The sequence below is a fragment of the Heloderma suspectum genome, chromosome 1 (assembly GCF_057233095.1).
Source record: "Heloderma suspectum isolate Gila_16-S chromosome 1, 16-S_ref, whole genome shotgun sequence".
Taxonomy (NCBI): domain Eukaryota; kingdom Metazoa; phylum Chordata; class Lepidosauria; order Squamata; family Helodermatidae; genus Heloderma; species Heloderma suspectum.
In genome coordinates, this window is record NC_139458.1 from 351,617,637 (window position 1) to 351,634,000 (window position 16,364).

Genomic DNA, 16,364 nt, shown 5'->3' on the forward strand with positions numbered 1-16,364 from the left:
GAAGTTACGACATCATCTAAAGGGCCCTCAAATGTCCGTGAGAGCAATCTCAATAGCAGGAAAAAAGCTCCATGTGAAGAAGCCCTTTCTTGTGAACCCCCCCTTTTTAAATTGTGTAAAACAAACAAACAAACCCTCCATTCGGCAGCACATTCATTGGGCTAATTACCGAAGCTTTGTTCAGAAAAATCACCTATCCCAGTTTCTACACATTCCCAGTCCAGTTGGCTATGGACAGAAGATGGTACAGATATTTAACATATAGTGGATGACTGAATCAGCACCAAAATCAGTTCTGGAATTGTTGTCCTGCAGGTAGAACCAGTTGTGCAGCACTCACCTGTGTGCGTACGAAGAATGATTTGATGTGCCCAGCAATGTGCATGTACAGCACTGTGATAACCAAGCTGATGAAGATGACTTTAAATCTGTCCTTGAAGGAGGTAATGGTGACAATGAACTTTGTGCTTATTTAAAATGTTTTCGAGAAAACTTTGTACTTTGAGTTTGCTGTTTTTCTGGCTTTGTGGATGCAGGTACATTAGCAACATAGTGGCATAATAAAAAGGATTGTCATGGAATCAAGCTCTCTTTCATTTTCTGTCATCTCTCTGACTTTTACTTAACATAGAATACATTTACATTAGTCAAGTTGTTTTGTCACCTTGTGCTTACATTTGAGTATCATGTATTTTTGACTTGTTCCTTTTTTACATAATAAAGGTGTCTTTGTGTATGTGAAAACTATTCATGTCCAACAGCCATCATGGCTAATAATTTTAATAGGGTCATAGGCTATCAAAAAAGAGCTACCTCATTTAATTACTCCAAATGTAACAACAAAAACAAAACCTTTTGACCCATATGCTATACTGTAAGGCAGAAGGTAAAACAAAACAAAACATGCCAGTCATATCAGCAAAGCTGAAAATTAATTATGATAGGCATAAAGTCAATAGAAACAAAATTGTGTAACAGTACTTACTGGTTGGAAGGTATATTGTTTCTTACTTAGAGAGAGTCCCATCATTAGATGGGGTCAGATTCCTCTAATTCAGAGGTTCTGTCAGGGTGGACACTGAGCCCATAGATTCCCAGAGTAGTTCTGCTGCTGAGGAAGAGCAGTCGCTCCTTCGGGAGAGGAGCGCGCTCCTTTTTCCCAGGACCAACAGCTGACTGAGATTCCTCCCACCCACATTCCTAGTTTAGAAAGTAGTCCAGGGAGTGTCTCAGCACAGATAGCAGACTGGGTGGATGCGCGGCGCAGATGCAGAGAGCGGCGCCAAAGGGTTCGCGCTCAAAGAATGGTTGCGCCCAGAGGATCCAAGGGAAAAGGGGAGGGATTCTCCCTAGTCCTTATATTCAGGGGTCTGCCCGTAATTGCCTTTCAAACGGGGACCAACTGTTCCAACTTAGGGCATAGGGATGCTGCTGCTCAGATCTAGTTGCTACCTGTAGAGTTGTTAAGTTGTAAAAGAAGAATAAAGTTTTGAAAAGAATCCCTTTGTCTGCGTCTGGACTTGGCTACTGGATTAGACTGAGAGAGCCCTCCAAGGAGCCCTTGACAGGTTCCCCTCCTGGATGTCTAAATGTGGTATTCTCCAAAGCAGATAAAAATGCAGGCTATCATGTTATCCATTTCTGTGGGTGAGTTTTTCTACACAAGGCATTTTTTGTGTGCTCATCACTTCCTACTCACAGTTGTTTACAGGTTCTTTAGACAATGTTGTGACTATCCAGTTTCACTTCTGTGTCTAAAGAGCACTTTCAGCAAGTTTTTTTTAGAGCAGGGTAAATGCAGTATTATTTGTGAAAGTGAAAAAAGTTCTTTTTATTTGTGTATTTGCACTGTTCCACTACACCACAGTGCCACCTAGAGGTTATGTAGCAGAAATACAGAAAATGAAATGCTCTTCATGTAGTGCTCAGACCTCAGTTCTGCGACAAAACTGAAAGTAGATACAGTACATTAACAGCCTTTTGTAGAAAAGCCCTGAGTGCAGGCTTACAAGGTTGTGTGTGTGGTGGGAAGGGTGCATGAGCCTGAAGTAACCCCCTAAAAGCCAGGAATGTGTGTGAACTGGCCTTTAGAAATGCAGCCTTTAAAAAAGTAACATGTCAGTTTACTCACAAAGACTCAGATTTAGCCTAAGCTTTAAGGGTAAAAAGGTATATTAATTCAAACACCATTAAAACTTAAAGCTCTGAATATGTGGAAAAGATTGACTTTATCACCTTAGCTCACAGCTTTCACATCTAACAACCACAGCTGTTATTTAGCAGATGAAAATTCTATTAATGTGGATAAAAGAAGGTGAAAGGAACAGCTATAGTCAAATGCTGAAGACTGAGATCATGTACCGTCTAAATTGTCAGTAAGATTTTCTAAAAAGCATTTCGGATATTTCTCAGCCACAAAATCTACAGACTCTGTCTTTGAATTCCTTCTCACAGGGTGATGATGAGATTAGCACGCTTTTGTCGAGCCATGGGAGAATAGTAACACAGAATTTGATAGATAGGCACAGAAGTTGTAATGAAGTTTTCATTGACTCAGTAGAATAGGCAAAGTTCCACGGAGGCTCTCTTTATGTTAGATACCCTGTTGTAAGGGAAACTGTAAGTGAATGTCAAGTACACATTGCCTAAAATAATTGCTTTTTGGTGATAATTATGAACACTTTTTCTGCTAGTCATTTTATTCTTGAAGGTTTTGTTTCCTTCATTTCGGCATGTTTCCTAACTAGTCTTCTTAAAAAGAAAATTGTGAATGAGATTTACCAATAAATAAGAACAAAATGCTATCTGTTTTTTTTTATATTCTCAGTTTAAGTAAATGATGTTTTGACATTGTGCAAATCAAAATAACCACCCCGTTCCTCTTTTCTCATACCACTGCTCTTTCCATATCAATCTTCACACTCAAATAATCAAGAACAAATCATATGTCTCCATTAATTAGCATATATTCACTTGTAAATGTGTGGTAGAACATATCACTAGGTTTTGTATTATCCAAGTACTCTGTTAATACCTTGTCTGTAATAATAGAAGAGGAAGCGCTTCTGTCTGTCAGCACCATATCACCAAGACAGTGAAACCTAGACACCTGAAACTTGGCATACATATTAAGGATACCCAGATGCACATCAGGGTTATTTGGTTTTCGAAATACATTAATTTTAAAAATTAATTTTTAATTTTAACTCCTGTTTGAAGTGTGCAGTACCATCTTCAATCAAGAGGTAGCAGAATTCCTTAAGCAGTGCATTGCATGGAAGTCAGCACAGTTAAAAGCCAGGAGGAAGTAATCTGAGGGACATATACATCTGCCCCTTCTCCTGCTGTGGGGCAGCCCCCATCTAAGGAATGGAGTGGACAGTCTCCTCCCTCAAGGGCCTATAGGGGGCTTTGCTTGACTGAAAGGTCTCCCCCATGAAGGCTGCTCCTCCCACAACTGTCACCATCAGAAGCCTTTCCAGCAGACTGTACAGAGGAGGTGAGTGGGGAAGCGTGGTAATTCCACCAACCATGATGAAAGACTACTTAATTTTTTTCCTCCTCCCTCTCCATCCCTTTTTCCTCCTGTGTCACGTCATGTCTTTTTAGACTGTAAGCCAGTGAACATTTAACTGATTGCATGTAAACCTTTCCAGGAGTCTTTTTGGCTGAGGAGTGGGATAAAAATACTTTAAATAACATTCATTCATTCATTCATTCATTAATATTCCAACCCATGAAATGAGGTTCTGTTTGCTAATAAGAGATAATGATTCTTGTACTAACCCAATTTGACTATTATCCATTGTGAGTGTCCCAGTGTGTGTACATTCATTCCTCTATATTAAGGGTATGAGATCCTTTCCAGTGTTGATTAATCACCATATGTGCTGCAATCAACAGAAGTTGTATTAATTACTTATAATAGCACAAACCATTTCGCTCATTAACAAAGCCAACAACAGTGTGAGGGGGTGAAGTTCCAGTGGACAACTTGATAACCCCCCCCCCTCGCCCACACACACACACACACACATTCTTTTTTAATGAACCTGTATCAAGTAATTCTGGAAAAACAGACCAAAAGTAAGCTTGCTTCAATTACTGTCCTTTCTTTGGAGGGGTATGTAACATTGTTCCTCTCAAATAAAACAAGCTCCTGAAGGAACAATCCACTTGCTCTTTAAAAGTGTGACTTTTTCTGTAGCTATTCAGTTTCGATCTAGTATGACGGCAGCCCCCACTGAATGGCAAAGCAGGCAGTCTTTTTATGGTGGAAACCATTTTGAGTTTCCTAGAATTCAAAAATCACCCCAGAACAGGGCTTTCTGGGGGGGAAAACAGAACAGTGGCTGCTCTGATTTTCTTTCAAGAGTTGTGCCTCACACCTGAAATATAACCAAAATAAAATAGTTGGTTTTGAGGTGGGTGAACTGGCTGAAAAACGGCCCTTGTCAGTTCAGTACCACACTGGTATAAATGTAATCCTTCTCAAGTGTCTGAGGTGATTTCTGAATTAAGGTTACTTCTCACAGGTTGGTACAGTCATAAAATGGCTTGATAGGTTTGAAAATTCTTTCACAGATTAGCAATTACAGTTACAGCTATACTTCTGTTGTCTGAAAATTCTGTCAGTTTTGAAAATTCTGTCAAAGCTATTAGTGCGGAACAAGCTGGCTCTCTTTATGGATTCCTCTCTGTCTGGGAAGCAGCTATTAAACCGAGGTCTTATGATACAACCACTGCTACCCAAGGACTTCAGCATTCAAAGAGCTGAGTTGTTTGCACTGTATTTTACCACATATGAAAACAATATTTGGGCTTTGCTCCCAACATCCTTGACTAGGGGGGTGTCTCCACCAGCTATTTACTCCAAGCCGGCTACATGTTCAGGTCGTAAGGGATACATGATGTCATGGACATTCAGCAGCCACCCAGGAGTTTATCAGGGAAAAAACGGATGTCCTGAGACTGCTTAAAGTCCGAGCCTTTTCCTCAAGTCCGGTTCTCCACGGTACAGTTGCTGTGTGACCCAACCCTCGCATTGACCTCAAGTATGCTACCCCTGCCAGGGGTGTGCCTTTCACCGTGACCCTGGTCAAGGGGTGTTTCCTGTCCCTGCACAAACCAATTAGTGTCTAGTCAGACGTAACTCCCATTGTGCTCAATGAGGCTTGTCCCCTGAATGCCCACATCAGAATTTACAGAGATCCTCCTCAATTGAAATGGCACAGTTTAAAGCAGAAATTCCCTAAATGCTTTAAAGCGCTATCTCGAGGCTCCGACTCTCTGTTGTTTGGTTTATTGCCTTAGGACGTAACTACTTCATACCTTCATTATAGAGATCCTGTGCAGCATCGGGTTACAATGGGGGCTGGTTTCCCGTCCCTGTGTTTACTGCTTCCTTTCCCACAACAAATCCATTAGTGTCTCCTCAGAACTAACTCCCATTGTACTCAGTGAGACTTCTTCCTGAAATGCGCACTCCAAGTTACTGAGATTATCAAGACACGGGTGGAAGATTTTATCAAATGAGGAGGGGGAGGACAGCCTAGATGGGGGGAAGCCTCTCTTATTGGTTGAGCAGCCCCTGACAGTCAGGTGATGTTCACTCCAAACTCCCACCATCCAGAAGTATGTGGTGTAAAGCGACTTAGAATGGTGTGATTCACACACCTGTGGAGCCCTGCATGGACCAAAGCTGGCTCCTTGAAAAATGTGGCGGTAAGCCACCCTTTACCTTCTCCTTCTGTTTTTTGTGGAGACAGGGCATAGGACAGATTGTAGCCCAGTCTGCTAATTCTGAGGTATTTTCCCTGCCCATTTATATTTTTGTTTCATGTATGTTTGATGTCCATCAGTTTATTGCCTAACCACATATTTTGAGATGGAGGTGTGTGTTTTTTTCTATTGCCCCCACACCCTAACCCTCCAGGCTCTGCCTCTGATGTGCCAAAATCTGACCCACCAAAACCCATAATTGCCCACCCATGATTCACCAGAACTCACCAAGCATAACCCTGAGCAGTCAAATGTGTTTAAATGAAGTCTATTTACACATCCACCTGCAAGTGATCAAGTGTTGAGTTATCAAGTCACAAGAAATCAGCTGATAGACATACATGTGGGACAAGGCCCTATATCTCATGAGGAAGCCAAACCCAAGTACACTGCACAGTCTCTTTACTCATATATACATCTTTGGTAAAATCATTAAACAGCATCTGCAGCATTCCTGATGGGGAAAGTTGATGGCAGTAGGACTGATGGTCATCATCTAATTTTTGTCATTAGAGCAATAGACAAGTTAAGTCTACAACAATGAAGATGTGAGGAAAAATCTACACTGGAGCTTAGATTTGAGCTATATATAATTCCTGGCTCCCTGCCCCCATGTTTATTACAGAATGTGCTTATTTTTTTAATTATATTTTTTTTCTGATTATTTGTGATTTGGTGAGTGCTGCTGCTGTAGGCAGTCAATAGCAATTATACTCAGTGAGAAGAACATACAATGCAAATTGGAGCAATATAGATTTCCTCCCACCCCATCCTTGCTTACTTGAATGTTTAGTTACCCTGTTAGATTTAAACTGAGTACATAATGTCTAATAAATTGCTTTCATTAAAACCTATTAACTGACAGTTAGAAATAGCATTTTAATCTAAAGGAGTATAACAAAACATTACTTCAATTAAAGGGTACATTGTTAGAGGACTGAAAACTCCAGTTCCAAACCCAAGTGCTAGTGCCTGGTTTTATTTGGCATAATAGGGTGAGGGAGGTTGTGCCCAGGGTATAAAGCAGGAAGGGCAGAGCACTCAAAGAGATCACTGGCTTTTGTTATTAGTCCCTTGGGCTATTCCAATCTGAATCAAGGGTATGCCTAGAGCAGACTTGGTGGTCTCCGGATGTTTTGGACTTCAGTTCCCATCAGCCCCAACCAGCATGATCAATGGTCAGGAATGCTGGGAGCTGTAGTCCACAACATTTGAAAGGCACCAGGTTGGGGAAGGCGGGTCTATAGAATAAAAGGGGTGAACTAGAAGAACTAGTGCCCTCTGACACTTTTTTCTCTTTCTGTTCTACTCACAGCCTGCAGCAGCCTCCCCCAACCTGGTGCCCTCGAGATGTGAGGACGATGATGATGATCATCATCATTATTACTATTACGTTTATACCTCACCTTTTCCCATCTTACAAAGAACCCCAGGCAGCTTACATGGTCCTCCTCCTCTCCATTTTATCCTCACAACAACCCTGTGAGGTAGGTTAGGCTGAAAGTCAGTGACTGGCCCAAAGTCACCCAGTGAGCTTCATGGCTGAGCGGAGACTAGAACCCAAATCTCCCAAGTCCCAGTCCAACACTCTAACCACTACACAACCCTGGCTCTCAACTCCCATAATTCCCAGCCAAATGGCCATGCTGGCTAGGAATTCTGGGAGCTGTAGTCCCAACACCCCTGGAGGGCACCAGGTTGGGGAAGGCTGGCCTGCAGCATTTTCAGCAGTCTGGTTTGATGACTTCTGCTTTGTAGAGGAGAGACAGAGCTCAGTGGCAGAGCACCAGCTTTGGCTGCAGAAAGTCTCAACCAGCTGAAAAACTATTTAAAAAGCAGGCAGCAGGTAGGGATGGTGCGGGTGCCTGACTCCCCCTGGGAATCCAGCAGAACCGCCCCTGTCCCCACCCCCAAGCCCTGCTCACTGAGCCCTTGCCCCCACTAACCCCCTGCCCACGCTTGGCAAGTGGCCTGCACTCACCCTGGCAGCCTCATTGAGCTCTGCAGTTGCCATTTTTTGAGAAATAAAATGGCGATCGTAAAAATGCACATATTTGAATATGTGCAAAAATGTGCTTTTTGTGAATGTGCATATTTGCGTGTGCAAAATGCACATTTGCACATGCGCAAATATGTGCATTCGCAAAATGCACATTTTGCACATACATATACACATTTTTGCGATCGCCATTTTATTTTTAAAAAAATGGCAACTGCAGAGATTGACAAGACCACTGGGGTGAGTGCAGGCTGCTTGCCAAGCCCAGTAGGGGCTTGAGCATGGTCCGGGGACCAGTGAGTGGGGTCAGGGGCTGGGCGGGTGCCCGGAGAACCCGGACGGGGTGGGTTCGCACATCCCTAGCAGCAGGTGACGGGAAAGACCTCTGCCTGAGACCCTGGAGACCTGCTACCAGTCAGAGTAAACAATATTAGTCCAGATGGACAAAGAGTCTGACCTGGCCAGACCAGGTCAGAATATTTGCTTGTAATATAAGGCAACTTCTGATTTTCCTCCAAGGTTCCAAATATATAGCGAAGGATGGCTGGTTCTTTGCATTCCAACATCCCTTCCTTCTGGAGAAGATGGGTGGGGAGCAAGAACCAATCAGGGTTGTACAGGGGGAGTCAGAACTTTACCATGGCCTGGACCATCAGTAGTTGGAGCCAATGTCAGAGTAGTATTGAGCAACCATGAATCATTATATTGTTGCATACAGAAATGTATACTTAGGCCTTTGATTCCCTTACTTATAAAAAGATTCTTGCTCATCTGGCCACACTGGGGCAGCTTATCCACAGGCCACTTGGGGTGGGGATCGGGCTGTCCCATTCAAAGTGGTCCACCATTAAACATAGCTGCCATCCAGGAATTTTAAGTGATTCAGTACCTGTGGGGATCCAGAACAGCCTTCAGGAACAGTATTATCTGGAAAAAAACCTCCCCAGAGAATAAGCAGCTTGTAGCTCTACAAAATGTGTATATAAGCACCAGTGATTTGTGAACTTGGTGTTTGCATTCAGAGCTAAAGATTATTCTCTCCTTGAGCCACTCTGAGGTAGACACATTCTTGTAGGTCTGGACTGTCTCTGCCTCAGAGTCACTCAAGCAGAACAGACCTTTTAGTCCTGAATGCAAAGCAGCATGATGTGAATTATAGAAGGCAGAGAGGAGCCACACACACCCCCACACACCATGCTTTTTGTGATGTCCCCTTATGGCTGTTTTTAGAAGGATATGGGGGCATAATTTAGCTAAAATTAGAGGGAGTCAGGAATGAGGCTTGTGAATTTCATTAAGGGTCCCAATACCTTTCCTCCCATAATTTGAGCAATGATACCAAGACTTAATTCACATCCCATTAGTGAAAGAAGAAAAAAAGAGTTTTCTTTTCCAGTGTAAATACATTTTTGTCCCTTAAGAACAACTATTTTGTGATAGCTGGAAAGTCCCCACATCATGTTTCACACTTCTTTATTACAGGCCCAGTGCCCGAAGGTAGGTATAACATGCAAGACCAACATTATATTAGCCTACAAAAAGGCCTCCAATCCTCAGGTTGTAAGACGGTATCAAACAGGAGTGGTAATTCATGCCTTTCCAAATCAAAGGTACTGTCACTATTAACTGAAGACATATGGATAATATCTGGTCATTTGATTGCTTCTACAAAAATCAAAAAGTTTTGCCTCATAAAAAGAGTCAGCAAAATCAATATGAGAGTAGCTTCCATGGGCTTCAATAGCAGAATCTAGTGATTTTCTAGTACAAGACATAGCCTAACTTGTACAAACTGACAAGAATGACAGGTATGAATTGATTTTTCTGTATCCCTGTCCATACATGGCCACCAAGCCTATTTTTAGCTAAGGATTTTTTTGTTGTTGCTGCTCCATATCAGCCATACCTGGATGGTTTTCATGAAGTTTTTTCACAAAGACTCATGATGACACTTTTCCACAACACTGGTTCTTAGAAACCCAGGAGGCAGTCTAGGTTTGCTGAAGGTTTACTTTCTCACTAAAAATAAGGTCTTATCTCCTGAGTCATGTCACATTTCTTGGTCAGACATTTAATGTAAAGTAAGGCACTTTAGGTCCCATAGTAACACACACACACACACACACACACACACACGTCTTTCTTGAGCAGATACGTAAATGTCTTTATCGAATGCTTTAAAAAACCCTAAACTACAAAACACTTCTTTGAGCAACCCCCCCAAACTAATATGTGAAGTCAATACCCCCTCCTCTGCCAATCCCCCACTTCCTTCACAACAGATTGGGAAGCAGAAAAAAACTACAATTCCATGGTCCTTGGAAGAAAATTAGAGCTGAGGCGTATGGGATTTGTAGTCTTCATATGATATTGTTTATGATCCCTGGGCAGAGAATACCCCAAAGCTATTAAATTGTAATTATTTAAAGCAAAATAATTCAGAATTGACACTGAGCAAATATTTAACCGACTGAGTTTTAAATCCTTGTATTGCCAATATTTGTGCTAGCAGAGCTCAAATGTTTGGGAAGTGCACACAAAAGACTGTTAAGGGATCCCAATGAAATTTACTTTTGAATTCAGCTAAATAGACACAGACAATCCCCCACCTTTGCTCAGATGAAGCAAGCGAACAAGCAAAGAATATTAGTAACCAGGAGCCAGACTGCTCAAACTGTTCACTTTTATGTAGTTATTCTGGCCTTATCTGTTGCAGGTAGGGTTTTTTTTTAAAAAAAATGATGTTAAATATTTTTCATAAGAACGTAATAAACCTAGAAGCCCATAAACATTAACATTTAATTCAAATGAAATTATCCACAACTGCATCCAACTCTGTGCCAAGTCCTACCTGTGTGCCATGCCCTAGGACAGGAGGTGGGGACCGTGATCTGTTTTGATAATACTGTTTGAGAAATTCCCATGAACCAGAGCTATCCTTACCAAAACAAAACACTAAGCTAAGAGGGGTGGTAGTAGACATTCCATTTCAAATGTGCATGTTCATTTACCTTCTTTTAACACCAAGACTGTCCCACCATCCCAGAAGGAGATCCCAGGATTCAGATTAGCCCAGCAAGCAACTATTCTTTAATTACTGACTCAGAGCATTTCTACACCAGGCTAAAATCCTGCAATGTTACTGAGGCTTTCTGCTTCCATTTTAAATGCAGGATCACAATGGGCTCTGTTTACATGTGCTTCCCTCCCCCCCCCCTTTCCCCCTTATCTCTGTGTTCTATGTTTCACTATACAGCCACTAGTCCAGCTCCTCTTATTACGCAACTTCCTCTTTTCAGAGGAAATTCAACACGTTGTAATTTGATAGTTCATTATCTCTGATCTTTTAAAAAATGGGATAAAAGTCATTTAGGACAGGAGATGCCCTGGAGGTTTATGACATCATATAAAGAACCCGCAAACTTCCATGATTAATCAGTCTCAATAGCAGGATAAAAGCCCTGTGTGGAGAGACCCTCCGAAAGGCATATGTGAGTAGGTTCTGTTGAATGGAGTGGGACTTAACTTCCCAGTAAACATGCTTAGGATCAGGCTGTCAGTGGACCTAACCCAATCAGATGGTGCCTTTCTGATGATCAAACAGAAGCGGGCAGAAGCCAAGGATGGATGGCTGCCCTGCTCCTTTCTGACTCCCTTTACCTGTGCTTCCTTTTCCCTCTCCTTCTCCCCCTTATCTGAGGCCTCCATATGTTTCATTGGTCTAGCTCCTCTTTTTGCAGCTTTTCCTTTTTCACAGAGGGAACTCAAGCAGAACACCAGCGGAGTAATTTGATAGCTCATTATCTCCGATCTATCTAAAAACAGAATAAAGGTCATTTAGGCAGCAATCCTCTCTAGATAGGCGGCCGCCTCCAAACTCGGAGGCGACCACCTATCCAAAGCAGGGCAGGAGAAACATGGAGGGGATTATTCTCTCCCTCCCCTGGAACACCCTATACTCTAATCACGCTCTCCCCGCCCCGGAACACCCCTAGCCATGCCCCTTTCCAGCTGCTCCGCGCTCCTCTTGCGAGTGCAGAGGACGGGGCTGTTCCGTGCTGCCTCAGAGTCAGCGTGGAAGTGGGGGGAGGTCGGTTTCCGGAAAACAACATATCCTATGGCCGTCTAGGTGTTGTCTAGCAGCCATAAGATTGCTCCCTTAGTTCAGGAGATGCCCTGGAGTCTCACGATGTCATCTAAAGAGCCTTGAAACTTCCATGAGTGAGCAGCTCAATAGCAGGATAAGAGCTCCTTGTGAAGAAGCCCCAAATGCCAAATCACCCTCCCCAGATTAAAACTGTGTTCCATTCTCACCAACTATAACTGATGCTTGGCATGGCTCACTGTTTCCCATGGCTTAGGGACAAACAAAGCAAAACATAAGGAAGAAATGGTGATACAAATAGGCCCTGGAGTTTCACGACATCATCTAAAGGGCCTGCAAACCTCTGTGAGTATGTAACCAGTCTCAATAGTGGGATAAATCTCTGTGTGAAGAAGCCCTTCATTTAAACATGCTCATTACCAATGAATCCTTTCTGGTGCTATGTGTGCAGGTTTCTATCCCAACCACTACCTCTTGTTTCTTGTTCACATCCGGCCATTGATTTGGCTTTCACCACTGTAACATTGAAGCTGTGATATTCTCTAAAATGGACTTACTTCAGTTACTTGATATTTATTGGCTATTGTAGCCATCCGCTGCTCAGTCTGGTATCTCCCTTGCTGTTTGCTACTTCAGTGAGCTTTTTATTACTTGATAGCAGTCAAGCAGGAGACAGGGTATTATGACACAAGTGATACCCATCATCATCATATATACTAATAGCAAACTCAATTCACCAAGTGCTGAGCCTTATGTAGCCAAAACAGCACCACCCATGTGCAAGAGGGAGGTATCTGCAGGCCTGGACGAACCCCAAGGTTTGCAGAAGTAAAAAAAAAGGTTACCAAAATGTTCTTCAATCCCCCCCAAAAGTCCAGAGGACTGAACATGCTCAGTGGCCATGGAATGCTGGCTGGCTGTTAGGAGGGGTGTGTGGAAAATGGGGAGGGGGGGAACAAAATGGAATATTTGGAAGAGGGCATGGCTGGAACCCTGAACAGGAGCAGTCCACACTGCAACATTGTGTTCCTATATGTATTCTGTAGTTCAGCCTTCCCCAACCTGGTGCCCTGCAACTGTGTTGGACTGCAACTCTCATAATTCCCAGCCCGCATGACCATTGGCCATGCTGTCTGGGAATTATGGGAGCTGCAGTTCAACACAGCTGGAGGGCACCAGGTTGGGGAAGGCTGCTGTAGTAGAAATGAATAATGAATCCCTATACTCTAATCACTGTTAATACTGGCTTATAATAAGTGTGATTTACCTAATTAAATATGTATTGTGGTCTGCATGTTATTTATGGTGCTGTAATAATTTATTAGGTAAATACAATACACAAATTTTGTCATTTCCAGAGTGCAATCTTTGTCTGGCAGATAGTTCTCCATCATGTATCACCTTCTAAGAGGCTAGTCTGTTGACTCCAGAGGTAACTCCTCATTTGCATGTAGTTAAATTCCACAATAAGGATAACTGAATATTGTGCAGCTAAAATCATGTTTCAAGGCAAAGCAATTTAGTTGATATGAATTTTCATAGTGCAAAGCATTATCTGACTAAATATACTAGCAGCCTGCCTGCCCAATTTTGCTTTAAAAAAATCATGTGGTCACTGATACAATTTTAACTACAATCTCTCATGTTATATGAGTGTGTGGAACAGCTCGTTTTGCCTGCATATTTAACACTTTAGTTTAAAACCACATCAAAACAAGCGTCTCTGGTTTTCCCCATGATGAAAATTCAGAAAATACTAATTTCTGCACAGTTTTTTTTAAGTATGTCCATCCAAGTGCTGAAATGAACAATGCCCATGCAGTCTAAAACTGTTTACCGCAATCTTGACCTCCTCTAAATGAGAATATAATATAGCAGGCCAGATTTGACACTTGATTCCATAGTCCTCATCGTTGACATGCAGTATACATCTAGCCCTAACTTGTGATAACCATTTTGTAGTATGCCACAACAAGGAGAAGGATAAGGGTGTGTGTGTGCTCCTTTGGTGTATTGTCAGGTCAGTGGCACAGTTAGGTAATTTTAGACTGGTTTCCCCAACCCCCACCCCTCTTTAGATGGTTATCATCAGTTACTCAAAATGTGGTAAGCAAGCACAGCTGCATTCTGCTATGTGGGGCCTTGGATTTTTGCCCCAAAGTCTTGCCCTGTTGGCATCACTATGCCACTGTTTTCATTTTGGTTAATGCTTCAAAAGGGTGCTATGGGTTAAATTCCACATTACATTAATGTAAACATTCTTAGCACTGGGGTTGGGTTGTTAATGGGCTTCACTGTGCAGGCATAACTCAAGTATTGGATTTGCTGATTGCACATGATTGAGAACACAGTTTCCACTATGGAAGGGTTTCTGCACTGCTGGGCAGTCACCATTGGAAACAAGCCACTGTGTGCAGCAATTGTAACATTTCTGCAAATACTTTTTTACACATAATGCATCCTTCTGTTTGGCACTGCAATGGATGCCTCTTACAGTAGGAATTCCAGTTCACTCTAAATTCTAATGAATGTTCATTCCTATGGCCCATATTTGTATAGTAGTGACCTACCTCTCCTTCTTAGGACATAAGAACAAAAGAGGAGCTGTTCCGTCTTGAACCCAATAGTGGCAGCCAGAGCCCACCGCACTGTTTTCTCCAGCATCTGGGATTTAAAGGTATACTGCCTCTGAACATGGATGCTCTATGTCACTAGGGATTTTATTATATTAAATGGTATATAAACATTACAAATAAATAAATAACTATTGAGGCAAATAGCCACCCATAGACCCATACTCCATGGATTTGTCTAATTTGTTTACTTTATTATTATTGCACTTATATACCACTTTTTCCCCTCTTGCAAGGAACCTAAGGTGGCTTTACATGGTCCTCCTCCTCTCCATTTTACCCTCACAACAACCCTGTGAGGTAACTTAGGCTCAGAGTCAGTGACTGGTCCAAAGTCACGCCATGAGCTTCATGGTCCAGTGGGACTAGAACTTGGATCTCCCAAATCCCAGTCCAACACTGTAACCACTACACCTCACTGGCTCTCCTGTTCTTGTTGAAGCCATCTAAAAGCCAAATATATTTTACAGTAAGTACACTATTTAAATTCACAATAAGAACCTGCCACGTCTTCATCTTAACAAAAAACAGTGTGTGTGTGTGTGTGTGTGTGTGTGTGTCTGATCAGACTGGGACAGTGGTGCAGGGGAGGGGTAACCCTTTTCCCCCATCCCACTGTCCCACCAAAAGTATCCTGAAGCTACTATTTGCCTCCAAAGGTACTATCTGCAGAAAATAGCAGTGTGTGTGTGTATTCTGCGCAGGAAAATAGAATTAGTGGGAAAGGATTAACTTCCTCCCTTGTGCCATGGTCCCAGATCAGCCCCCACTCTGTGATTGCTTTAGGTTATGAAAAAGAAGTGGCAGATCCTAATCATTTTTCGAAAACCATGCTTAACATAACATGAAGTTTGGCCCAAGCTAGGGAACATCACCACATTTTGTGACATGGAGGGAGCAATCCTATGGCTGCTAGTCAGAGGCTAGATGGCCATAGGATATGTCAGTTTCCGGGAACTGACCTTGGAGCCCATGCTCTGAGGTTGGTTCTCTGAGAACCAACCTTCACCCCCGCCCGTGCTGCCTCATAGGCAGCGTGGAACAGCCCCACACTCTGCACTCGTAAGAGCAGCGTGGAGCGGCATAAAAGGGGCATTCCCGGGGGTGGGCCGGGGCGGGGAGGGTGGAAATGCCAGTACGACACATTCTATATGTCTGGCTGCTTCCTCCCCCGCTCCGATTTCCCACAGCTAGACAGCCGAAATAGGCTGTCTAGCCACGAATGCTGTTCGTGTCTGCATTCATTCTAGTTCGTGTCTGCATTCGAATTCTCGTGTCTGCATTCGTGTCTGCATTCATTCACACGAATGCTGTTCGTGTCTGCATTCATTCTCGTGTCTGCATTCATTCTAGCCACAAATGCAGGGCAGGAGAAGCGTGGAGGAGACTATCCCCTCCATGCTTCTCCTGCCCTGCATTGAATAGGCGGTCGCCTCTGAGTTCAGAGGCGGCCATCTATCCCCATAGGATTGCGCCCTAAATTCCATAAGCGGATTGTGTGTTGTATGGAGTACTTACTGAGAAGACATATATAATCATTACCTTACGTTAAAGCATGTCTGGAGGAGAGAAGTGAGGGAGGCAACTGTCAGTCTGAGTCAATAACTTTCCCACCTGAGGTAAGTACAAGTGCCATAATTATGAGTCAGTAAGGTTTTTTGTTTTTGTTTTTTAAATCTACATTAAGTAAGCATTGCACATATGCTCAACATAGGCTTTGTTAATGAGCTGATAGACATTATTAAATACATAGGTCATCTGGCGATATTTGAAGGTGAAGAGGCCAGAACACTTCAGGGAGGGTTTCTAATGTCATGGCACTGTACCGAGCCTATACAGCTTCAGT

General features: G+C 42.8%; 1 long non-coding RNA gene across 1 annotated transcript; it reads right to left on the reverse strand.

Moving 5' to 3' along the window:
- Positions 1 to 2,210: 2,210 nt before the first annotated feature.
- LOC146359675 (uncharacterized) lies at positions 2,211 to 16,132 on the reverse strand. The gene is made up of 4 exons (XR_014787315.1): positions 16,061 to 16,132; positions 14,456 to 14,549; positions 11,441 to 11,595; positions 2,211 to 2,602 (listed from the first exon to the last, which is right to left on the reverse strand). It is a non-coding gene; the product is annotated as an uncharacterized LOC146359675 (long non-coding RNA).
- Positions 16,133 to 16,364: the final 232 nt, after the last annotated feature.